This window comes from Tupaia chinensis, unplaced genomic scaffold (genome assembly GCF_000334495.1).
Source record: "Tupaia chinensis unplaced genomic scaffold, TupChi_1.0 Scaffold142716_1, whole genome shotgun sequence".
Lineage (NCBI taxonomy): Eukaryota > Metazoa > Chordata > Mammalia > Scandentia > Tupaiidae > Tupaia > Tupaia belangeri.
The window spans coordinates 3,225,916-3,251,133 of record NW_006202562.1 but is presented as its reverse complement, the minus strand read 5'-3'; the positions used below and the strand labels follow the sequence as shown (position 1 = coordinate 3,251,133).

At 46.5% G+C, this 25,218-nt stretch overlaps 1 long non-coding RNA gene and 1 pseudogene across 1 annotated transcript in view; one reads left to right on the top strand and one right to left on the bottom strand.

Moving 5' to 3' along the window:
• Window positions 1-25,218, bottom strand: part of LOC102489197 (uncharacterized) — an 83,251-nt gene that overhangs the window by 19,930 nt on the left and 38,103 nt on the right. The window lies entirely within an intron of this gene.
• LOC106733292 (cyclin-dependent kinases regulatory subunit 2 pseudogene) lies at window positions 15,206-15,896 on the top strand (annotated as a pseudogene).

Genomic DNA, 25,218 nt, shown 5'->3' with positions numbered 1-25,218 from the left:
ACAGCCTGTCCTGTGTGGGAAGAGGGAGCTGCGGCTGCGCGACAGCGAGTGCTTCACAGCCCAGGGGAGTCAGTTCCAGCTCTGCCAACTCTCTTCCGAGATGAGTCTCCATTATCACCTTACTTCACATTTTGAGGCTGTTCCCTCACCACAAAATTGGATGGCAGTGCCCCTGTAGGCAGTGGGCTGTCAGTGCACGTTTGATGTATTCTTAGAGCAAAGGTGGGCTTTCACTTGCTTTTTGGAGGAATAAAGAAAAGAAGTTGGAAGCAGGTGGCATAATGGTTACAGCACTGGACTCCCACGTGGTCCACCGTGGTTTGAGTCCCACACCCGGTGGCTTGAAACTTGTATGGGGCATGTGTGCGTGAATGCCCAAAATTCCAAGAGGAGAATGGAGAAGGGATTGCAGTGTGGCCATCCCCTCTGGGAGGTGATTTCTTGCTCTCTGTCTCTCTGTCTCTCCAGCAAGCACACCTGCTCAATAGCAAAAATCTCTCTAAAAAAAAAAAAGAAAGAGAAAAGGCAGTTGGGGGTGGAGGGGAGGCAGCTCTGGGCAGATGCAACGCTGCTCAAGCCATGCTAGATTCAGACGGAAGATGACAGTTTCGGTTCCCAGATAGACCTGCACATGGCAGGCCCACGGTCCCACCTAGCTGGGAAGGAGGTCAGGGGCCTAGTAAGACATTTTATTGATGATGTTTAGCTCTCTGTCTCTCTTTCACTGTCTCTCACTCTTAGAAAAGAAAGAAATAAGCTTTAAAAAGAAAAGGAAGTTGGAGGGGTGCAGCATAAATATTCCTCGGCCTCAAATCCTATGGGTGCTTTGCCATATCCAGCAAGGGCATGAGGTTCAACCCCTCCATCCCGGCTGCATTCCTGAGCACCAAGCCTGCCTCCCCGAGGTGAGGGCGAGATCTCCAGCACAGAGCTGTCTCGAGGAAACCACCATCACTGGTGACCATTTCCACGTGAGCTGTGGGCAGGGCCTCCTGCCTTTCTGGTACTGAGAGGAGCTGGACTTGGGGAGGGCAGCCCTGAGGTTCCTTTCCCAGGGAATCCCTACCCCTGCAGGAGCTCCAGCACTGTGGTTGCAGCACCATCAGCTCTTGGGTACTTCCGCCTAGAGAAACCACCTTGCACATGCGTACACTCGCTTTTTGAGACTAATTATTGTCCAAATCAGCCCTACTTTTCTAGATAAAGGTAAACTGCATCTTTAGAAAGGGGTTGTGTAGGGAGCTTCTGAAGTGTCTTCGGAGCTGGTCTCTCGTCCTCCCCTTGACATGAAAGGTCACTGGGCAAACCATAATACGTGCTCCCACTCTCACGTCCTGGAAAGGTCCTAAGTCACAGACATGCAGAATCAGGGACCTAAAAGAGCCCTACAAACCTGCAATAAACTGGGATGAAGCATTGCGTGGTTAGGCGTCTCATAGGAGGGGGGATGTAAGAAGAAAATGAAAGGAGAGATGTGGTCAGAGAGCGATTCAGCGGGACCTCGGCCCTGGGGTGCAGAGGCGCCTCTCTTGCTGTGTGACCTTAGACATGCCCCTAGTCTCTCTGATCATCATTGTCTAATCTATAAATACACAAACACCTGGAGGAGGAAGACAATCAAACAAAAAATAGACCTGAAGACGTTCTGGAAAATATCAAAGGCTATAAAATAGCACAATAATAAACTGTCATGATTTCGTCCAAGGAGCACAGACATCCCCCTACAAGCTAATTTCTGCTCAGCACTTCAAAGACACACATTTGTGCTCAAAAGTCCTCCTGAGCTGATGTAGAGGTGTGCATCATAAGATCCTTTCAGTTGCTCTGTATGTTTGAAAGTCTTCATAATAAAATAGTGGAGAGGGGGGCGGGTGGATGCTGTCTCATACATGTCTAGAGGCAATGGATTTAGAGACTCCAGTTTGGAAAGGAAATTCATTCATTCAGAAAGGCAGCATTATCAAAGTGCAAAACAAAGCAAAAAAGTGAAAAATCTTGACTGGGAAACTACGATCTAGTCCAGGAATATTTGTTACAGTGTTGTTTATAATAGCTCATCTTTCTCCCTTAGAATGCTCCAACTTGTCATGTACATGACCTTCAGGAGATGATCTGCACCATTAAAACCACAGGTGAAGGGGCTAGCAGGTGGCATGGTTGCTAAGACACTGGATTTCCACATGGCTGACCACAGTTCAAGTCCCAGACCTGGTGGCTTGCTTTCTCACTTTCCCCTTCTCTCTCTGTCTCTCTCTGGTGAGCATACGTGTCTTACAGCAAATTTTTAAATGATCATAAAAATTCATTAGATTTTAAAAATTCTTTAAAAAATAAAATGTGAATAGATGATGCAGAACCTCCTGCCTGCTATAATGTTAAACAAGACAAGCAACAGGGAGCCAGCTTTATTTTTAAAGTTTCTTTCTTTCTTTCTCCCATGAGTGAGAGAGACAGAGAGACAGAGAGACAGCACTCCCAGCAGGGTCTTCACACCACGGTCTGTCCCAGCTGCCGTCACAGATCAGGGCACGCTCTTACCCAGAGTACTCAGGGAGGTCTCAGGACATGAACCTGGAACCTTCCAAGTGGGTCAGCCTTGCAGAATGTTGTGTTTTACCACTGTACCACAAGCCAGCCCGGAGGCCATTTTTTTCCCTTCCTTTCTTTTACTTTCTTATTTTACTTGCTTCTTCTTTTTTTTTTTAACTTTCTTTTACTTTTTTCTTCCTTTCTTTTACTTTCTTAATTTTTGCATTCAGTCACTGTATAGTGCTCCAGCCTACACAATGAATTTTCCCAGTATGAATACATTGTACATTAGTCCAGTCAAAAATATTACTATACATATTGTCGTCAACAGCTCATTTTCTATTTTTGTGTCCGTTAAGAGTTTTGCTTCTTTTGTTCCCCTTGATTCCCTCCCTCTCAATCCCCATGGCCACTCCCCACCCTCCTTCCACACTGTCCCTAGTATCCACAGTAGCTATCCATGTTTTGATGCCATCCTATCTTTCAGTCTCTACCACGAAGTGCATTATATACTGACTATAACTGTGTTCAATGAAAAGGGAAACAGAAAAACAAGGAGAAAGTCATCCAAAAGACAGTGGTGATGGGATGAAGGGGCTGAGCTCACAAGCAGACTTTAACTTTCTTTCATGTCCATTTTTCCTTTCGTGTGCTCATCCCATCCTTATTTTATAAGTAAAACGTAAAGGGCAGCAGCTGACGTGAAGGTTAAGGGAGTTGGATCCCACATGGCCAACTGCATGCTTCGAGTCTCATACCCACAGCTCTGAAAACACACGGGACCCACATGCGTGTCCAAAATCCCCTGAGAAGAATGAAGAAGAAGGGATTACGGCATGGCCATAGTCCCTACGGGTTTCTTTCTCATTTTCCCTTTTCTCTCTCACTCTCAATCTTGGTCTCCCATGAGCAAATGCACCCTAGAGAAAAAAAAGAGAAGAAAACAGAATGACCTGTACTGCTTTTATTTAGTGCGTTGGAAGTGTTCATACCCCTGCCCTCGACCTGGCACGACTGGCAAGCACAACCTGGTTATGAAAGCAGACCCGATGGGGTTGCCAAATGCATTGTCCCCTGCTGCAGCGAGGCCAGAACACAATAGCTGCCAGGTTAAGGAGTGTCTCTGGCCAGCTCCCACCCAGCCCCGTCCAAGCCCATTGTTGCCTCCAGCACTTCTTCAAGGGACCCACATCACAGAGCTTTGAAGTTGGGTTCACAGAGCCCTTTGCTCAGAGCGTGAAGACCACAGACGTGTGCAGCAGCAGTTTGGGGAGGAGATCTTCCAAAATAATCCCAAATCACCATCTTTCCCAGAAATGTGTCAAAGGGAGCTGAAGACCGCTGGCTGAAGACTGGGCATTACAGATAAGGAAACTGAGACACAGCCAAGGCATTTATTTTAGGTGATCAAGTCCCCCAGCCATTGAAAACCAGCCCTTTTCTTTCCCTTCAATTGCCACTCACAAATGAGCCGTGAATTGCCCTTTGTCCCCAGGGCAGCAAGACTCAGGGTCATATCTCATACGGTCACATCTAAAGCCAAAGCTCCAGTGTCCCGGCTTGAGTTAGGCAAAAATGAGGGAGGAGCTGCCACTTTGTCAAGGTTGCAACCCGAAGTTGTCTCGGCCTGCTCCTGGCGTACCAAGGACCCTCAGTGCCCGGCCTCTTGGCTCAGGCCTTGGCCTTCCTGGAGAAAAGTCTTGGATCCTTGTTTGACTTTTGGAGAAACTTAAGAGTCTTTCCAGGGCCTTTAATTCTGTAATTCAGCAACAACAAGGCATGTTTCATAAAGCCCTTCTTTGCACAAGAAGCTAAGGGCATAAACAGAAATGAGACACGTTCTAACCCTCAAGGAGTTCACAGAGGCGTAAGTCTTGTCGACATGCAAAAGCCTAACAGTCAGTATGTGTCAGGCGCTTACTATTTGCTGGACAAGTCTGTGGGTTTTCTCTACATTTATGCCTTTTTTCCCACAAAACTCTAAGATATGAGCATTAGTATTGGGTGCATTTTATAGGCAAGGAAACTGAGGCACAGAATAGCCAGCTTGGGCAGCCTGAGTGGACAACCTGGAGTCCTCAACCCCCCTCCTGCCTGCCTCGTTCCAGGCGGGTTCCCATGAGATGACAGGTATGTGAGGCACTGGCAGGGACGGCCGAGCGATGTCCTCCAGATACCTCGGAAGTCTGTTACTCTAGGACGGGCTATGTCGCTGGATTCCCATGTCGGAGACCACGGTTCAAGTCCTGGACCAAATGGTTTAAACTCATGCCGAGCGCATGTGTGTGCGTGGCCAAGATCCCAAGATGAGAATAGAGGAGAAGGGATTGTGGCATGGCCATCTCCCCTGGGCGGTGATTTCTTGCTTTCTGTCTCTCTGTCTCTCTTTGTTTTTCTGGAGAGGACACGCACCTGATAGCAAAAACCTCTCCAAAAAAAAAAAACCTCAGAGTACTGTTAAATAAAATACCTCTTTACTTTAAAAAAAAAATACACACACACACACACACACATATAACAAAACTTTTCTTAATAGAGTCTAGCAACCTAACCCAAGCATGCCGCTGCCTAGGTGTTTTTCTTCTCATCAGTTTTGCATGTATTTACCAGTTGCAACAACAAGACATGTAATAATTTGCCTCCCCTATGTCTATGTCATTTAAATTTACAACAGGTACAGGGTTTCTGCATTTTGTAAGCCATGATAAGCTTAATCACTTATCAAGCAGAATTTTTCCCAATTAATTGTATATTTATTCTACTAGTGAGAGAGAGCTAGCCACCCTGATAGGATCTTCACCCCAAGCCTCAGCCACCCCTGGCTTCCAGGCACATGCACACAATGCCCATGATGTAAGGGAGGCCTCGGGACACAAACTCGGGACCTTCTCAAGTGCATTGACATTGCAGTAAGCAGAGTTTTGGAGAACTAATTAAGTATAACAGTGGACAAAAGTACAAGAATGGCCCACATTGGGGAAAGGGAGATTTTAAACAGAAAGGAAAGCTCGAAGACTCCTGGGAGGTGGGCACTGTAGTCTGGGAGGAGCACGAATGGCAGGGGCGAGATCATGCGAGGACTCGCTCACGCTCGACGAAGACCATGGACAACTTGAGACGATCGCGAGCCCTCCCAGAGGGACTGAGCGGAGCCTGCAGGGGTCGGATTGGCAGATGCGTAGACCCCTTGGGAGGAAGACCTGGGAGGATGGACTGGTGAGTGGTGACGAGAAGGCCACGCTCACAGGAAGCAGACCAGGCAGCGGGTGGAGATCTGAGGACGGCCAGCCGGTAGAGACGGGGTGAAGACCACATTCAGGGGCAGCATGGGGTAGGGTCATTAACGCCTGGGCTTAACTGATCAGGACGGAGAACGTTAGGTGTTACATGTCTCGTGTCTCCCGGGTTCCCGGACTAGCTCCTGCTCAGCATGGAAGGACTCCAGAGGACACAGGGAAGACCTACCGAGGGGCACAAAGGAGGTGGCCAGCTTAGCTTGAACTTGAGGCACTGGCAGAGTGGCCAGGCAGGTGGGCGATAGGAAGTTGTATGTCAGGACCTGGAGCCCAAGAGAGGGGTGGGGAGGGCCCTACTTGAAAGCCACCCGTTAGGGCCCATTAGCGCTCTGTGAGGGACAGGCTCGCCCAGAGAGAGCAGGCCAGAGAGGGCAGAGGAAGGAGACGTGCCACTAGGCAGACATTCGAGGGGAGGCTAGTCAACAAGGACTCAGCAAAGGAAGACGAGGACAAGGAGTAACCTCCAAAACCAGAGGAGAGTGTGATGCGGTGGAAATTTTCTTGAATATTTCTTGAAATTTCCTGAAATTTTCTTGAAAATTTCTTCTGGGGCTAGCTGCTCAGCTGCAGTGCAGTCCTCAGGGATGCTGAAGTCACCGGAAGGTCCTGGGTTCGTGTCCCAGCGTATCTCTGTACACAGGACACATGTCCCTGGGATCCTAGCTGACTGAGGCTGGGGCAAACAAGGGCGAGAGACCCTGTTATAGGTTCCCCTCTCTTTGTCTCTCTATCTTTCTGTCTCTGTCTCTCCCTTGCATGGAAGAAATAAATAAACTTTTAATAATGTCTTCTGGGGCAGTAAGAAAACGAGAAGGAAAGAGAGAGGGGAGGGAGGAAAAAAGGCAGAAGTGGGGGTTAGAAATAAGGAGCAGAGGGAGGGAGCAGGGACGCAGCAGCTGCCACATCATGCATGGCAGAGCTCGGCTCACCCCTCCGATGAACTGAACGCTGCTTGACAGTGATCTCGAGCTCCGTGACCCGAGTTTTCTCATTTGTAAAACAGAAAATGTTACTCTGGGATCACAAAGTTTTTGTAAGTATTGGCTAAAAAAAAAAAAAAAACCAAAAAAACCAAAAAGTGAACATTTCCTGTAAACCAGCATTTCTAAAAGTGTATTTTGTGAAACATTCCCTGGGATGCGAGGGTTTGTCAGATGGTTAGGAATCTTTGTGGCCTGAGAAAATTAGGATGTATGACATTAGAAAACGTTACACACTGCGACCAGCAGGTGACATGGCGGTTGTGGCGCTGGACTCCCACATGACTGACTGCAGTTCGAGTCCTGGGCCTGGCAGCTGACTTTCTCACTTTCCCTCTCTCTCTCTGTCTGTGTCTCTGGTGGGCATGCGTGCCCTGTAGCAAATTTAAAATAATAATGATAAGAACGATAAATACAATTAAATGAATAATTTTTAAATGGTGGGAAACGGTATGCAGATTTCCCCACACCAGTTCCTTGGAGGCTTTAATCAACTCACATACATAGCGAGTTTCCAGGAGAGAGAGTGTTTCCCAAACATAGAGGGACCTGGAACCTCTTTTTCACAGAACAGCTTCAGGGATTTGTGTCTAGAACCCCCTTCGGGAGCACTAGTGTGTCGGAGGTAACGATGCTCCTTTATCTTGGGAGGATTGGATGTGACCATCCTCGTAAAGTCCCTTGAAAAGAGTTGGTGGCAGGAAGTATCACTTCCTTCTTCACATCAGATGATAGATGATGGAAGCAGGGGAACATTCTAGAAATCTAAAGCTAAAATTCGTAAAGGAAATCTTCAGAGACAGTCTGCTCCCGACATTCTGAGAAGCAGCTGTAATGCGGGTTCGAATACCAAGTCTACTGATGGGTCTGGCAGGAGCCGCTTAACCTCTCTGAGAAATGATGCAAGGATGAAATCAGATCATCTAGCTCTCTTATTATTGCTATTGTAATTGCCAGAGGGCATGTGTTCTCAGAGGGAGAGAAAGCACCCCCACGGGCTGTGGCCACACTACAATTCCTTGTCCTCCGTCCTGTGTGCTCTGGGGTACACGCATGCATCAATGTTTTCAAAGCCACCAGGGCTGGGATTCAAATGTGGGTAGGTTGTACAGGCTCTGCCTCCCAGGCTCAGCGCTTGGCTACCTGGCTATAGTCAGGTGAAATCAGCTCTCTGACATGCCTCTCACCGTGGAGCGAAGCCCTTCAAGACGTGGTGCCTGAATCCACATGCACACCATCATCCAATTGCTGTCAGTAGGAAGCCACGGCTTAGCCCGACCCTCTGCAGCCAGGTCTCTTGTGAGCTGCAGTGAAGGTGTGGCCAGGACTGGGGGTTTGCCAGGAAGCTCACCTGGAAGAGAGGCTGCACCCGGGTCCCTGACATCGTTGTTGAAGGTCTGAGCCTCTCGGGAGCCTCACTTCCTCCTGGCTGGGACTGGAGGCTGCCCTTGGCTCCTTGCCTTGTGGGTATCTCCACCATGGCAGCTCACTTCATCAAAGCAGCTCAAGGGAGGCCAGACTACTAGCAAGACTGAAGCCTTGTGACCTATTGTGGGAGGAACAACCCTTGGCTTCCATATTCTATCTGCCAGAGCAAGTTTCCCAAGAGGAAGAGGTCATACAAGGTCACACAGACCAAGGGACTGTCGCTGGGGCATCTGAGACTGCAGGCCACGGGGTGTGTGTGTTTGGGGGGGGGAGTATTTTCACTCTGTAAGTTTCTACATAATAGTTGGTGGTTCTCCCTTTTTTAAAAAATATTCCCATCAAAACTGATCAGTCAGAGGCTCCGCCATGGTAATATATGCGATAAAGCTGCAGTGCTCCATAGGCTAGGACCACTCAGGAGGCCCAGGTTCAATTCCTGGCCCAATCTGATGGCCAGCACGGTGGTGTGCACCCATAACAGGAAGCTTGGCCAGGAGGATCCCAAACTGGAGGCTGCAACATAGCAAGCCATCGACGGAGAAAGAGCCCACCGCGGTGACATGCTCCTATAGTTCCAGCCTGGAGGCTGAGACAGGAGGATCGTGACATGGTATGAGGGTATGTAGTCTATGCGGATGGTAGGCAGATGGAGGCATCTGTAGTTTCAGGAAAATTAAAGGTTTTATGTAGTCATTGTTGAGTAAGAAGAAAGAAAGTGGCTGGAGGAACGCAGTGCCTGGCTCTGTACTGTGGTGGGTTCGCTTCATGTTTGAAACCATGGATTTAGAACGGTATTAATATATCCTAATCTGTGATTTTCCCTAGAAGTGTTCTGCTACTTCAGGCAGGAAGGTCGAGTAGGAGAGTGAGTATTCCAGGACTAGATTTTTCTAAAAACTCAGATGTGAAGAAGACACAGCAGAAGGAGAACAACACAGCGGCCATAAAGGCAGAAGGGTATTATGAAATGACCTTTTAAACATCTCAAGTACCTTATTATTGACCCAAAATATATTTATTCAGAAACTGCAAAAAATCAAAAATAAAATAAATAAGTGGTGTAGTGGTTAAGGTGCTGGACTCCCACGTGACTGATCACAGTTCAAGTCCCAAACCCGGCAGTTTGAAACTCACAGCAGGCACGTGTGCATGCATGCCCAAAGTCCTGAGTGGAGAATAGAGGAGAAGGGATCACTCCCCATGGGGAGTGGTTTCTTGCTTTCTCTCTGTGTGTGTCTCTGGTGAGTGCATGCTTCCTATAGCAAAAAATCCCTCAAAAAAAATAAATCAGTCAGTAATATAGTAGTAATGCCAGCTAGTTACACCTGAGAGAGTGAACCCATCCAGCAAAAATGTCAGCGAGGAAAGGCAAAGAAGAGTACAGAAGACCCATTAGTGGCCAGCTGTGTGTGTGACACCTTGTAACAGTTTCAGACCATGACAGGAGGGGCCCCAAAGGCCTGTGCTCCATAGTTTTTTACCCTCAGGGACTGAAGTTCTTGGAATCAACCCACTAGAGATCTCATTTCTGAAAGGCAAAAATGTGATCATTCATCGTTTTAAGCGTTTTATACATATAACCCATAATTGTCAGAGCAGCTGAATTAGGCTCTATTATTCCCGTTTACAGATAAGGGAAATGAGGCACAAAAAAAAAAAAAAAAAAAAAGAAAAAAGAAAGAAAAATTTCCTTTTTATAAAAAGTGAATTATTTATTTTATTTTTTAATTTATTTTAATTGACCAGCGAGAGACAAAGAGAGCGAGAAGAAAGATGAGAAAGCAAGCCACCAGGTCTGGGACTCAAAACAGTCAACCATGTAGGAGTGTCCAGCACCTTAACCACCACACCACCTGCTGGCCCCCCAGAAAACAGAAAAATTTCTGTGGTGGTCTTGACTTGGTACAAAATGATACTGAAACCCAGAGAGGTTGAGCCTCTAGTCATAAAGACTTCATGACTGGCCAATGGTCTTGTAGCTAGTGAGTGACAGAACGGGAGCCCCAACCTAGTCCATGTGACCCCACAGCCGGTCCTCAGCTCTGTAGTCTTTGAAGACTAGGGTGTATGGTCTCTGATCCCTGAATGGCAATTCATGAAGGAAACCAGGCTCCCCTTGATCACTGGGGTTTGGGGTGGGTGGAAAATGGAAAATGGACTCACTCTCATGGGTTTTGCCTGGTGTCCTTGGCATCTGTTCTGCATGTCTGTGGATGTCACTTGGCTGAGGTCACAGAGGTTCTGCTGAAAGTTATGGGGCATCAGGGTTCTAGTTACTTCTCTGAGCACAGATAGATGTGTTGGCCTCTCTGCACCTCAAGATCAAAACCGAGGTATTTACACTAAAAAAAAGTCTCTAAGGGCCTTTCCTATGATCGGGAGTCCACAAGTCAGTGGGCCTGGATGGCCTCCAGAGGCCAGGTTTGGGAAGGAGCTACACCCCAGTCTGCAGCAATCACAAAGGACGCTTGGGCACCTTGGTGGCTTGTGCAAGTGCAGCACAAAACTTGGAGGGCTGACAGCACGAGAGCTGTTTCTGAGCTCGGACAAGCCAGGCCCCAGCCCCAAATCAGCTTTTGAGGACATTATGAGCTAAAAATGTTAGTTACCATGGGGCATCTGGTAGACCCTGGTAGTTTCCTCTTTTTCCCCACTGTCTCAGAGAAAAGTTATATCCTAGGGGAAAACTAAGTCAGCTTTCTCACAAATGAGTCCTGGTGGTCACCTGGCAGCCACAGATTGCTAAGAATCACTTGGTGTTCAGCCCAGCTCTGAGGAGCGTGAGCTAACAGAAGAGTTTAGCAAGAGACAAAATTCTACAACATATAGCTTAGATGAGGGACTTGGAATCCAAGACTCCAGCCCTGACCAGGTACCTCCTAGAAGGGGAGAGGAAGCCACTGGGACTTCTGCCATTGTTCTCCTTAACTTTGGGACCTGCTAATTAACCACTAAGCCTAACTAGCTCTGCCAAGAACAAAGACCAGTGGGGGCAGGGAGTGAAGAACAAAGCATTTTCCAGGTCATTCTTGAGGTCACTCTGCAGACCTGTGCTTGAGAAGCTAAGCACAGAGGCGCCGACTCCCTGCAGAATCGGAATCCAGTCCCCTTGAGGAGCCTGCTGTGCACCGCTCTCCAGACCCACTGCAGGGTGAGCGCTCGGGTGAGAAGGATGTCACAATCACCACACACATTCATGTGTACCAGTGTCCTCACCATCATTACCATTCTGCCACCTTGGGACATTCTCCTTCGATGACATCCAACATCAGAGTGATTCCAGTCCCACCCACAGGACAGTGGGCCTTCAGGTGGCTCTGGAATCAAGTAATCAGTCCAGTGGACTCCGTGATCCTTCTCCTCCAGTGACTTCCCAGACTCCAAAAGGCTGCCTTGGGACCAGCAGTTAGCGTAATGGCTATGTCGCTGGCCTCCCACATAGTCGACTGCAGTTCTCATCCCAGACCCGGTGGCTTAAAACTCACGCCGTGTGCATGTGCCCAAGATCGCGGGAGGAGAATGGAGGAGAAGGGATTGTGGCGTGGCCATCTCCCTGGGGGGGTGATTTCTCGCTTTCTGTCTCTCTGTCTCTCTGTCTCTCTCTGTTTGTCTGGCGAGTGCACGTGCCCTATAGCAAAAACCTCTAAAAAAAGAAAAAAAAGGCTACCTTGACTCTAAATCAATGTCTTCTCTGATGCTAATGTCTCAGAAGAGAAAAAAAAACAACTTCAAGAAGTTTTGTGACCTTAGAAGCTCCCATCTCTTTACCTAACCCAGAAGTCTGAGCTTAACTTCAAGTTCCCCATTTCCTAACTGTGTGACCCTAGACTAAGGGCTCAGCTTCTCTGGGCTTCAGTATCCTTCTATTCAAGATCACCACAGAAATGTTACTGGCTGCTTTTGAGCATCATGTGAAGTATAGGATTTACACTAATATTTCACTTACTCATTTGTTTGTTTATTTAGGTTTTTGCTCTAGGACTCATGTGCTTGTAAGAGAGAGACAAAGAGAGGGAAAGTGAGAAGTCATTCTCCTCTGGGGGGATGATCAAGCTGCCGTCCCTTCTCCTCCATTCTCTTCCAGGGGCTTTGGGCGTGTATGCTCGTGTGCCTGGCTTGATTTTCAAGCCTCCAGGACTGAAATCATTGCAAACCATGTGGTAATCCAGCACATGTACCACAATGCCGTCTCCTGGCCTCTTCGTTTTTTTTTTAATTGGCTAGAGGGTGTATGCATTCACCAGAGAGAGACAGAGAGAGAGGGAAGTGAGCACACCCTGCCATTGGGGCATGGTCCAACTGTAACTCCTTTTCCTCCATCTCTTCCTCTCTTGGGGACTTTGGGCACGTATGCACACACCCAGTATGTTTTTTCAAGCTACTGGGTCCAGGACTCAGACCACGTGATTGGTCATGCGGAATTCAGTCACTTTACCCACCAGGCTGCAGGCTGGCCCAATGTTCCTTATTTTGACCCTCCAGTTTTAAAGCATTTCTGCAATGATTTTCAGTTAAGTAAGGGTTCAGGCTTCCCGAGCCTTCTTTTTTCACTTTCTTCGCAGTATACCAAGGGACCTACTCTTTGACTACCATAGCCCAGTCTCTTGGAATCCAAGCTACTGGCCAGCCTACCCCACAGTGCCAGGGCAGAGAACTTGATTGGCCCAGTGTCCACCCTGCCCGACTGTGCTTCTGCTCCATTTGGGACCTGCTTTGAAACCTAGATGCTCCTGGTGAACTCTGCTGAGCCTCTTCTTTCTCCATCCATGCCTCCTGCTGGTGCTCACCCTGGAGCTGGACTCCTGACCCTGCTTCCTCCCCACCCCTCTTGTTTTCTGGTATCTGCTGGGGTTCCCTTTCCAGCCTCGAATACTCAGAACTGATTCCTGTTGGAGGTTTCATAGCTGTGACTTGGAGAATTCAGAGACTCAGGGAGACTTAGACTGGAAGGCCTCCTAAGGCCTTCGAAGGGCCTCATCCAACCCTCAGTGTGAACTCATTCTTGGCCATTGAGATGGCCCCAGTGGTCGTGGACTGAGTTGAAGTTCTGGAAGCCACCTGGCCGACCTGAGGTTCAGATCCAGAGTCAACTGCAATATGCTGGGTGTGCCTGCCCAAGGTTCTGACAAGGTGAAGGTCTGAAGTAGGGGATTACTGTGTGGCAAGACCCTGAGGATGCCTGACTCTCCCTCTCATGAAATAAATAAACTTTAAGAAAAAAAAAAAACGAACCCCTTCCTAGTGGTTTAAGAGAGCTAAATCCTGAGAGCCGAATTGAGATGGCCCCAGTGGTCGTGGACTGAGTTGAAGTTCTGGAAGCCACCTGGCCGACCTGAGGTTCAGATCCAGAGTCAACTGCAATATGCTGGGTGTGCCTGCCCAAGGTTCTGACAAGGTGAAGGTCTGAAGTAGGGGATTACTGTGTGGCAAGACCCTGAGGATGCCTGACTCTCCCTCTCATGAAATAAATAAACTTTAAGAAAAAAAAAAAACAGACGCCATGCCTAGTGGTTAAGAGAGCTAAATCCTGCAGAGCTGACCACACAGTTATAATCTAGGCACTAGTGACTTGAAAAACACCCCATGCATGCCCCAAATTTTGACAGGATGAAAAAGTGGAGGAGAAGGGACTGCACAACGACCACGTCCCATTGGGGTGTACTTTCTCCCTCTTCTTCTCTGTCTCTCTGTCTCTCTCTCTCTCTCTGTGGTGGGTACACACCCCCTGTGGGCACCTTTACTGAGTTCCCACTGTATTGCAGACACTGTATTGAATCAGGAAATTTGAAAATTAATAAACTCTAAAGAGATGCATATACCAGTGAGGGACGCAAACACATGTGTGTATATGCACAGCGACTGGGCTTCCTGGAGGAAGCCCATCCACGCTGTCATCAAGCACCCCCGTGGCAGAGGCCTCCTTACTTTCTGATGTGGTTTAGTGCATTATCAGGACGTCCATAGCTGAGAAAACACTCTTCCTAATTTCCTGCACATGTCCTCTCCCTTCTCCTCCATCTATTGAATTTAAAGTTTAAGCCCAAGTCAATCTAAGATCAAATTCCATTCTTACTGCTATGCCTACCAACCTCTCCGAGCCTCAGTTTGCTCAGCTATAAAGTTAAAATGATATTATCTACCTAGATATGCTGTGTGATCTAAGACAACACATTTTGCTCCATACAACACCTTTAAATACAATTCGATTTTTCCTTATCTTTTTTTCTTCTAAACTTAGCATTTAGTTGACGCTAGTCCCTCAGCTCTCATTCTCCCCCAAGCCTCTGCCATGAGCCATCCACCCACATCAATGATGCCAAAGGCCAACCAGTTGTCTAATCGGATGGACCCTTGTCCCTTTGTCTTTGGATCTGAAACCGTCCAGTGCCGTCTCTTTATTCAAATGGGCTGCTCTGTGGGTTTCTACATCACCACGTTCTCAAGATTCTCTCCCTTCTCTTTTTTGTGGAAGCTCCTTCTCAGAATCTGCTTTGGCTGGGTCTCCTTAGCTCGACCTGCATCACCTGTAGTCGTTTTCTGGCCCTCTTCCCTCAGCCCTGTGCTCCTCTTCTTTCAAAAGTGGTGGTGGTGGGAACCAGCAGTTAGCGTAGTGGCTATGTCGCTGGACTCCCACGTAGTCGACCGTGGTTCGTGTCCCGGACCCGGTGGCTTAAAACTCACGCTGGGCACGTGTGCGTGCGTGTCCAAGATCCCGAGAGGAGAATGGAGGAGAGGGGATTGCGGCGTGACCATCCCCCCTGGGGGGTGATTTCTCGCTTTCTGTCTCTATGTCTCTCTCTGTCTGTCTGGTGAGCGCACGTGCCCTACAGTGAAAATCTCTCCAAAAAAAAAAAAAGTGGTGGTGGTGAAGGTTGTTGTGTACTCACCCTGTAGGCATTGCTCCAAGCACGTTGCATCTGTGTGTGCATCCCATGCCCAGGTTAGGCCTCTCTTACTTGGACTCTTGTTTTACTGATGAGGACACAGAGGTGGGCAGGGGTTACCTAATGTTGCCACAGTGAGTCAGTCAGAGAAGGCACATGAAGACAGGCTGGGGACGCGGACGTGTGGCCTGCCTTGCCTGCTCTCTGGCTCTGGTCGTTCCCGACCCACTATGTGCCGATAGGACAGCTCACAAGCAGATCTACTACTCAGACAAGTACTTCGATGAGCACTACGAGTACCAGCATGCCATGTTACCCACAGAACTTTCCAAAAGAGTGCCCAAAACCCAAATGATGTCCAAAGAGGAGTGGAGGAGACTTGGTGTCCAACAGAGTCTAGGCTGGGTTCACTACATGATTCACAAGCTAGGACCGCATATTCTTCTCGTTAGACGGCCTCTTCCAAAAGATCAACAAAAATGAAGTCTACCTGGGGATTGCTGATGAGATCTTTTTCAAATGTAATGTCTATGTGTATGTATATAAGGTAGTAGTCGGTGAATACTTGAATGATGTACAGACCGTTCCTCTGTACCTGTGCAAAGGCTGTATTCTTCACAGCAACAGAGCTCAGTCAGATGCCACTGCAAGTAGGTTAATGTAAGGAATGTCAGATAAGATTCTAGTCAGTTTTTCTTTTTAATATAAGTGCCTGTTTGACTTTACCAGTTACTTTTGTTAAATAAAGTTTGTATGTTGCATTAAAAAAAAAAAAAAAAGACAAGCTGGCTGGCTGCCTCCTAAAACCCATTATCTCTGGGAGATATCTCTTCCCCAGTGAAGGTTTGTTTACATAGGAGAGGACTCCAAATGTTCATGGAAAAGTGAAATGAATAAATCAATTTACTTTAGTGTAAAAAAAATAGAAATCCATGCATCGTTTTTTCATAGCATGGATTTTCCATACATTTTTTTTTCTAAAAAATATTTTATTGAACTTTATTTATTGCTTTGAATTTGACCAGAGAAGGACAGAGTGAGAGAGAGGCAGACAGAGAGAGAGAAAGTGAGAAAGAAGCTGCTAGGTCCAGGACTCAAACTGCTGTCGGCCATGTGGGAGTCCAGTGCCCTTAACCACCATGCCACCTCCATAAATGTTTTTAAGACTCTTCCTATGTCTTGGCATGTACAGGTCATACCCTTCCTTTAGACTCTAAACTTAAATATTAATGGACTTCAGAGCGGCTCCACTTGGGTGGCCTGCAGGTACCTCAAGATGAATCTGAACTCATTTTCTCTCTCTACAAACGCATTCCCTTCAGTCTTTTCCCGTCTCACTCACACAGACACACCTGGAGGTCATCTGTACCTCCACCTCTTGCTCACCTCTCACAGCCAACCAAGGCTTTAGTACTCCCTCGTGAATGTCCTTCACTTCTCCCCTCTACCCTTGACCCCTTAGCCATTGCCCCTGTTCCTGCGGTTTCATTTCTTGCCTTGATTTCTGTAAATCTCCTAGCTGTTGTCCCTGCCTCCAGTCAGGCCTCCTGCAATTTGTTGTCCAGTCCAGTGCCCAAGTGTTTTTTCTAAAGTTCTGTGCTCCTCACTTAAGCCCTTTTCCAGGGTAATCATTACCTCAGAGATAACGTCCACATTCCTAAGCGATCGGAGCCCTTATCATCTGTCCTTGCTGTCTCTCAGGTCTTATCCTCCACCGCCCCAGCTTCAGCCTCTGCTGCAAACTTGCTGAATTGCTTGAGTTCTGTGGGTAAAAACACCAGCCCCAGGTGTGCACTAAAAGCTGCACAAGTGTCTCCTTTCATCACTACAACTTCTTATGAGGGAGGCATGATTAACTGGGGCTCAAAAAGGCTCAATCACTTGCCCCAAACCAGTCTGTTGAGCTCCAAAACCCATACTTTTCACCACCACACTCCAGGAAACTGACTGCTCAGTGTAGAACACCTTCCACCTCTTCCCATACCCCTTCAGGTTAGCTGATTCCTTGAGGTCTTAGTTCAAAGGTCAGCCCTCCGGAAAACTGTGCTTGACCTTTGGCCAGGTGACTCAAGTATCTCTTTAGTTTTACATTTATCATTCTTCTTTTGGTTAAAGATTCCACTATTTATAGAATGCATCCTTGACCTAATATTATCTTTGCTGCAAGGCAAACACAAAGCCCACCATGGTAAGTGTATACAAGCTCAATCCATAGCTCATCCCATCCACACAACATTCTCACATACACAGGATACTCCTATCCAAACGGCTAAGCCTTGAATTAAGCCTCTCTGATATAAACTCATTTGTTTATATTGGTTCAATTTCTAGTTCTAGTAGGCTGAGCTTTTTGACTGTTAACTCATTTTTATACCCTGCAATGACTGCTGCATGGTAGAAGCTCAGCAAAAGAAATATGAATAGATAAGCAATACATAACAAGAAAAGCAGCTAACATTGTTTAATGCAAAACATAAAACAATGTTTTAGTGCAAAACACCAGGTCTTGAGTTAAGTGATCGGCATGGATGACATTATTTTAATTGCTCACAATAAGAACTTATGGGATAAGGAGCTTTCTTATCTACATTTTGAAGACACAGAAATTAAAAAAAAAAAAAATCAGAGAGGGTAAGCAAGTTCCATATTGTCCCATAAAATACAGGATTGGGATTTTTAAAGTTTGGCCAACATCAAAGTTTGAGTTGGTTTTTGTCTTTGTTTTTGTTTTGTTTTGTTTTTGTCATATGTGATCACCGGAGAGAGATAGAGAGAAGAAAAGTAAGAAATCACCCCCCAGAAAGGATGGCCACACCACAAACCCCTCTCCTCTGGTCTTCTCTTGGGATTCTGGGCATGCATGCTTACACACTTGGCATGAATTTCTAGTCCCTGAGTCTGGGATTCAAACCACATATTAGGCCATGTGGGATCCATCCACCTTAACCTCCATGACTCCTGCTGGACCACAAAGTTTGAGTTTTTAACATTAGACTGCCTTTCCAAAATATTAAGCCTCTGAGCTGCCCTCATAGCTGAGTGGTTCAGGGAGCCAGATCCCAAATGGCTGACTGTGGTTTCAGTCCTGACCATGGTAGCTTGAAGCACATGCCAGAGGTGCATGCATGTGTGCCCAAAATCCCAATGGGATGGATAAATGTAGAAAAAGGGATTGTGGTGTCCACACCCCATTGAGGAGTGTGCTTTCTCTCCTTCTCTCTCTCTGTCTCTGTGCCTTTCTTTCTCTCTCTTTCTCTCTCTCTCTCTCTCACAAGCATGTGTGCCCTCTAGCAATAAATAAAAAAATATATTGCCTTCCTTTGGATAAGGGACTGATAACCAAAATATACAGGGAACTCGAGCGGCTTACCCACAAAAAGAAAAAGTAATAATCAATCCAATTGAAAGGTGGACAAATGAGCTGAACAGACAACTCTACAAACAGCCAAACAGCGTATGAAAAATGCTCAACATCCCTTATCATAAGGGATCAAAACCACAATGAGATACCATCTAACCCTAGTTAGAATGGCTAAGATTAAAAATATAAAGAATGTATAGGGGCTGGCAGGATATTGGTTTAGGTGTTGGACTCCCACATGGCTAACTGTGGTTCAAGTCCTAGACCTGGTGACTTGCTTTTTCACTCTCACTCTCCCTCTCCCTGTCTCTATCTCTGGTCAAACTGAAAAGGAAGAAGGATAAATAAAATTAAATAAATATTTTTAAACTATATATGTAAAGAATGTAAGGCCAGCAGATAGCATGGTAGTTAAGGCACTGGACTTTCACATGACCAACTGTAGTTCAAGTCCCAGACTTGCAGGCTTACTTTCTCACTTTCTCTCTCTCTGTGCTGCTCTCTGATGAGTGCATGTGACTAATAACAAGTTAAATAATTATAATTAAATAAAATAATAAAAATAATAATAATAAATAAAGAATGGTACGTTTTAGTGAGGCTGTGGTGATTCTGCATTGTTACTGGGAAAGTAAAACAGCATAGCCACTGTGAAGAACAATACGGAGGTTCCTCAAAGACCTACAAATAGAACTGCCATATGATCCAGCAATTCCCCTCTTGGTTATCTACCCAAAAGATAGGAATACATTCAGTCAGAAAAACACTTGCAAATCGATGTTTATCGCAACATTATTGACAATTGGAAGACATGGAATCAACCTAAATGTCCAAAAACAGATGAATGGATTAAAAAGTATGGCACATATAAATTACAGAATACTACTCGGCCATAAAAAAAAAAAAAATGAGACCCTGGCATATGGAAGTGGACCAATAAAGAAGATTTAATGCTAAGCAAAGCAAACCAGATTATGAAAGAGAGGCATTGTATGTCCCCACTTAATATATACCAAATGTCTGACAAAAACTTGGAAAATTATCTATTGATGACAATGTGTATGGTAATTTCTTGGACCGGACTAACATACAGGGTATTTGTGCTGTGAACATTCATTTTCAATATTATAAAGACATACAGTGATTAAATGTAAAAAATACGAAAAAATAAAAATATTTTTAAAAATGTACTCTTGCATAGCACAACCAGCAATGGAAGAAAAAACAAAGTGACAAAGAGTCAAACCTTCATTGCATGCAGATAGATTTGCTATTTACATTGAGCTAGCTGCCTTTAACAACAACTTCAGGAGGCAGCCCACTCAGAAACAGGGAAAAACTGAGCAAAACCAAATAATGGGATTGAATGTATTAAAAAAATGCAATAAAAAATGTAAAAAAAAATCAATGAAATACACTAATTTGTGATGTTCAATGTATACTTCATATTTAGCTGTGAGAAGGTCCATGTTATCAAGATTTTTTAATAAGTTTATGTATTTCTTTCTTTTTTTAGAGAGAGAAAGATTTTTGCTATAGGGCATGTGCACTCACTGGAGAGACAGAGAGAGAGAAAGGAAGAAATCACTCCCCAGGGAGGAGAGCCATGCTGCAATCCCTTCTCCTCCATTCACCTCTTGGGATTTGGGGCAAGCATGCACAGTACTGAGATGAGTTTCAAGCCTCTGTGTCCAAGACTCAAACCACAGTTGGCCATTTGGAGTCCAGCGCCCTAACCACCATGCCAACTGCTGGCCCCATTATTTATTTCCTGAGAGAGAGAAAGAGAGAGAGGGTCATCCTCAACAGGGTCCTCGTGCTATGATCCACCCTGAGCCCCGAACAACCCAGAACACGGCATGTGCATGTCCACCAGAGTGCAGAGGGAGGCCTCAGGGTCCCTGTCACTGTTACTGTGCCACCATGGCTGACCTAGCAAGGATTTTAGTTTTTCCTCCTTTTTTCTTTTTTTTTTTTGGAGAGGTTTTTTTCTATAGGGCAGAAAGACAGAGAGAGATAGAGAGAAAGAGAGAAATCACCCCCCAGGGGGGATGTCATGAAGCAATCCCTTCTCCTCCATTTTCCTCTGGGGATCTTGGGCACGCACGCACACACGCCCAGCATGAGTTTAAGCTACCGGGTCTGGGACTCGAACCACAGTAGACTACATGGGAGACCAGCGACATAGACATTCTGCTAACTGCTGGTCCCTAGTTTTTCCTCCTTAGACCATGTAAGCCAGCCCTCCCCAAGCAGCGCCTCTGAAAGTGAGGTGAGCATCATCTCCTTTTCTCCACCCAGCAGAGCATGCAGATAGTAGACAGGCAGCCCTGAGGCAGGACAGCAGAGCCCTTCATCCAAGCCGCTCTCTTCCAGTCAATTCTCCTGCGAGGGTTTGCTGTTCAGTGAGATAAATGGGAATTCAGAGCTTCCAGCTCCCCACACTCAGGGTTGGATGTAGGGCCTCGCTCAGGTGTCTAAGGACCCAGCTTGACAGTAGCCTTTCGCCTGCGTGTGTCTTGGCCTGGGCACTCATTCTGCAGGAGAGGAGAACTGGCACCCCCAGATGGTCCGAGCAGCATGACTGTGGACCTCGAGACCGTTCTGCCTTGTTCTATCCTGCCAAAAAAAAAGCCATTCACCCCCAGGAGCTCACTCAGAGACTAAAGCTCCACAAACCTGAACTCAGAATATTGTTTGGGGGGTGCGGGTGAGAATGATACCTTCAAAATGACTCTTCCTTTTCTAGTTTTTAGAATTATTTATTTCATTTTATTTAGCATCATTACTATTTATAAATTTTCTATAAAGCACAGGCTCTTATCAAAGAAAGAGAGAAAGTGAGAAAGCAAACTGCCAGATCTGGGACTCGAACCATGCTTGGCCATGTGGAAGTCCAGCACCTTAACCACCATCTGCTGGTCCCCACATATTCTTTTTTGTCAATAAAGCCAGGGTCACCCAGGAAGGGCAAGACATCCAAAGGAGAGGTCCTGGGAAGAAATGGCATTGCCTGTCGGTATCCAGCCAGGGATACACGCCCTGAATCCAATCATGAGGAATCAGAAAACAAGAAAATTTAAACAGCACACTATTTGGTTTTCAATTTGCCAGAGGCATGTGTACCTACAGGAGAGAGACAGAAATGGAGAGAAAAGGAAAGTAAGAAAGCAGCCCCCAAGGAGGATGGCTACACCACAACTCCTTCTCCACCTCTCTTTCCTCCCTTTGAGACTTTGGATACACACACATACTTGCCTGGCATGTTTTTCAAGTCGGCAGACCTAGGACTCAAACTATAGAGTTGGCCATATGGAATCCAGCTGCCATAACACCATGCTATCAGCTGGACCGACATATGCTATTTTTAAATGACTGTACTTTTTTTGTTTTGTTTTGTTTTTCCAAGGTTTTGTCACAGGGTGCGTGCACTCACCAGAGAGAGACAGAGAGACAATGAGAAAGAAAGTGAGAAATCACTTCCCCTGGAAGTGGACATGCTGCAATCCCTTCTCCATTCTCCTCAGATTTCACACACACACACACGCCCAATGTGATTCTCAAGCTACCAGGTCTGGGACTCGAACCACGGTCGGCTATGTAGGAGTCCAGCACTGTAACCACTACACCACCTGCTGGCCCCTTAATGACTGTACTTTTTTAAAATTGTTGCTATCAGTCCGCCTTGGTGGTGCAGCAGTACCACGTGGGACTGTCCCAGGGTCACAGCTGCCTCTCTGCACGTGTAGGATGGAATCACAGCCGTGGTCTCAGCTGGCTGAAGCTGGAGGCACACTGAAGCATGAAGACCCTGTCATGGCATGCCTGCCTCTGTCTCTCTCCCTCTCTTTTTCTCCTTAAAAAAAAAAGAACTTTTAAAAATGCCTATAATAATAAAAAGAAATAAGAGGTTTGGGGGGGGCCCAGGTAGTATGGAGGTTAAGGTGCTGGAATCCCACATGGCTGACCACAGTTCAAGTCCTGGACTTGGTTGCTTGAAAATCACACCAGGCACATGTGTGTGCATGCCCAAAATCCCAAGAGAAAAATGGCGGAGAAGGGATTGCAGCACGGCCATCCACCCTAGAGGGTGATTTCTCACTCTCCCTCGGTCTGTGTTGGGCAAGTACACAAAAGCCTGTCGATATCACAAAATACAAAGAAGGGCTATGGTCAGGATTAAAGGAGATTACAGCAACAGGACAGCATGCACTGAGGAGGGAAAATGCTAAATATTAATAGCACCTTATTGAACCAAGTTACTCATAAAATCAGAGCACTGGTGGCAGACTAGAAAAAACATTGTCAACATCAAAGTTACCAAGGCTGACAACTCTGCAATGTGATGTAAAAGTAGCACTATTTTTAGGAAATGTACACTGAAATATTTAGGGGGGAAGGGCTGCGATGCACGCAACTCACTTTCAAATGGCTCAAGAAATATTTGTTGCAGTTCTTATCATGATGATGGTTAAACTGTTAGTACTGAAGTTATTCTTGTTAGAATTATTTCCGAATGAATTTTTAAAAATAGATTCCATTGGGCTGGCAGGTCACCACCTGTGGTAGTTAAGATACTGGATTCCCACATGGCCCACCATGGTTCAAGTCCTGGATCTGGTAGCTCGCTCTCTTTCTCTCTCTCTCTCTCTGCCTCTCACACCAAAGTGAAGAATAATGGTGCTAAGTAAGATTAAATAAATAATTCTTTTAAATATATATGACCGACAGATGACATAATGATTATGTCACTGGACACCCACATGACTGACCACAGTTTGAGGAGAAGGTACTGCAGCATGGCCGTCTCCCTGGAGTGATTTCTCACTTTCTCTCCCTCTGCCTCTCTCTGCCTCTCTCTGTGCCTCTCTCTCTCTCTCTCTCTCTCTCTCTCTCTGTCTCTCTCTGTGGTGACTACACATGCCCTCTGGCATTCTTTTTCTATTTTATTAAAGAATTGTTTTATTTAACTTTATTAATTTATTTATATATTTATTTTAATTTGACCAGAGAAGGACAGAGTGAGAGAGAGAGGGAAAGTGAGAAAGTGAGCCTCCAGGTCCCGGCCATGAACTGCAGTCGGCCATGTGGGAGTCCAGTGCCCTTAACCATCATGCCACCTGCCCACCCCTAGCATTTTTTTAATGTATTCCTTAAAGCACATCACTGTAAACATCCATTTAACAACGTGAGCATTGTTTAATTACAGGAGGTGGAGAGAAGAAAGAATAAAAAATGTGGTTTTCCAAGCCCTACGAAACCCTCTATAGACTGAATCCTCACGAAAATGTCAGTTCTAAATATCACTAGACAGGTGTTGCTCCCGGCTTTTTACTGGGGCGGACATGGGCCGAGGTCCTTCAGACGATGTCTTCTGCAGTGTGGTGAGGGCCCTGCAGCTCCCTCCTGCCAATCATTCCCAACACAGCCAGTTCCTTGTCCCCCGAGACCCTTCAAACAAGGCCCGAATGTTTACCATGCTCACGCTCACATTTTCCTTCCTCTGTGGTTAGGCATGACCAAGCCCTTCTTGGCAAGATGCCTCTGTGTGCAGTTGTCGGGCTCGCTGGGCACCCGCCCTTGTCCTCTGCCCTTGCTCCCTGAACTAACGTGGCAGTCACGTGGGCCAGGCACGCGGCCGTCGTCAGCCTTGGGTCAAGCTGACTCTGCACGTGAGGTTCTCCCACCTGAGCCACGGGCGTGGACGGGCTCTCGCTCTCTCACCTGCTACGGAAGAGGAAACACTAACTCGGGCTCCTGGGGGATTCGTTCGTGCAATAAATAGATAGTTCCTGGGCCATCGCAGGCATTTAATAAGGGAGGTGCCTTTATTTGGAAACGAATAAGCTTCACATGAGTAGCAAGAGCACCTTTGAAATGGACAAAGATAGGCCAGCTCCATTGCATGGTGATTAAGGTGACTGGATCCACATGGCCAACCGCGTGGTTCGAGTCCCAGACTAGCAGCATGAGAAACACCCTGAGTATGTGTGTGTGTGTGTGCATGTCCAAAATCCTGAAAGAAGGAAGAGATGGAGGAGAAGGAGAAGGGACCGCAGCATGACTGTGCCACGTGGGGGTGCTTTCTCTCCTCTTCTCTGTCTTTCTCTGGTAAGCACACGCACCCTCTGACAAAAAATGTAAAAAGCTGAATTGAAAAAAAAAAAAAAGAAAACTTCAGTGACAAAGGTAATCTGTGGGCAACCAGGTGCATGTGAATGAGGAGAGGAAATGCAGGTGACAGCTAGTGGGTCCCATCTCCTGAAGACCCAGCTAGGGCCCTGCTGGACTTCCCTGTTACCTAGCCACTAGTGGGCAAAAATGGACTTCATCCACTTAGTTATTCAACAAATTTACTGAGCACCGAATCCACCAGGCACATTTTACAACAGTGGTAAGACAGGGCATCCTTTCTCCCCAGACACTTCCATTCCAGTGACAGGAGACATCAGCCTAGAAGCCCAACACAGAGTCCTGAGTGCTCTGGGGAGCAATGAAGCACTGCAGGGGCAGTGAGTGGCTGCAGGACGGAGTCTCCACCCTGAGCAGTCTTGGGGATTCACGTGCCCCCTCCAAGCCTGAGAAACAGGTTTTGTAGAGGCGGCTCTACTACAAAGACCCACATTCTACCCCTTCTTTCTCAGTCACCATTTGGAGCTGAACTCGAGAATCAGTTGCCTGGTATCCAAAACTTGCAGCTTTTCTATAGGGAAATTTTAGTTTTAAGAAAGCATGTGAGG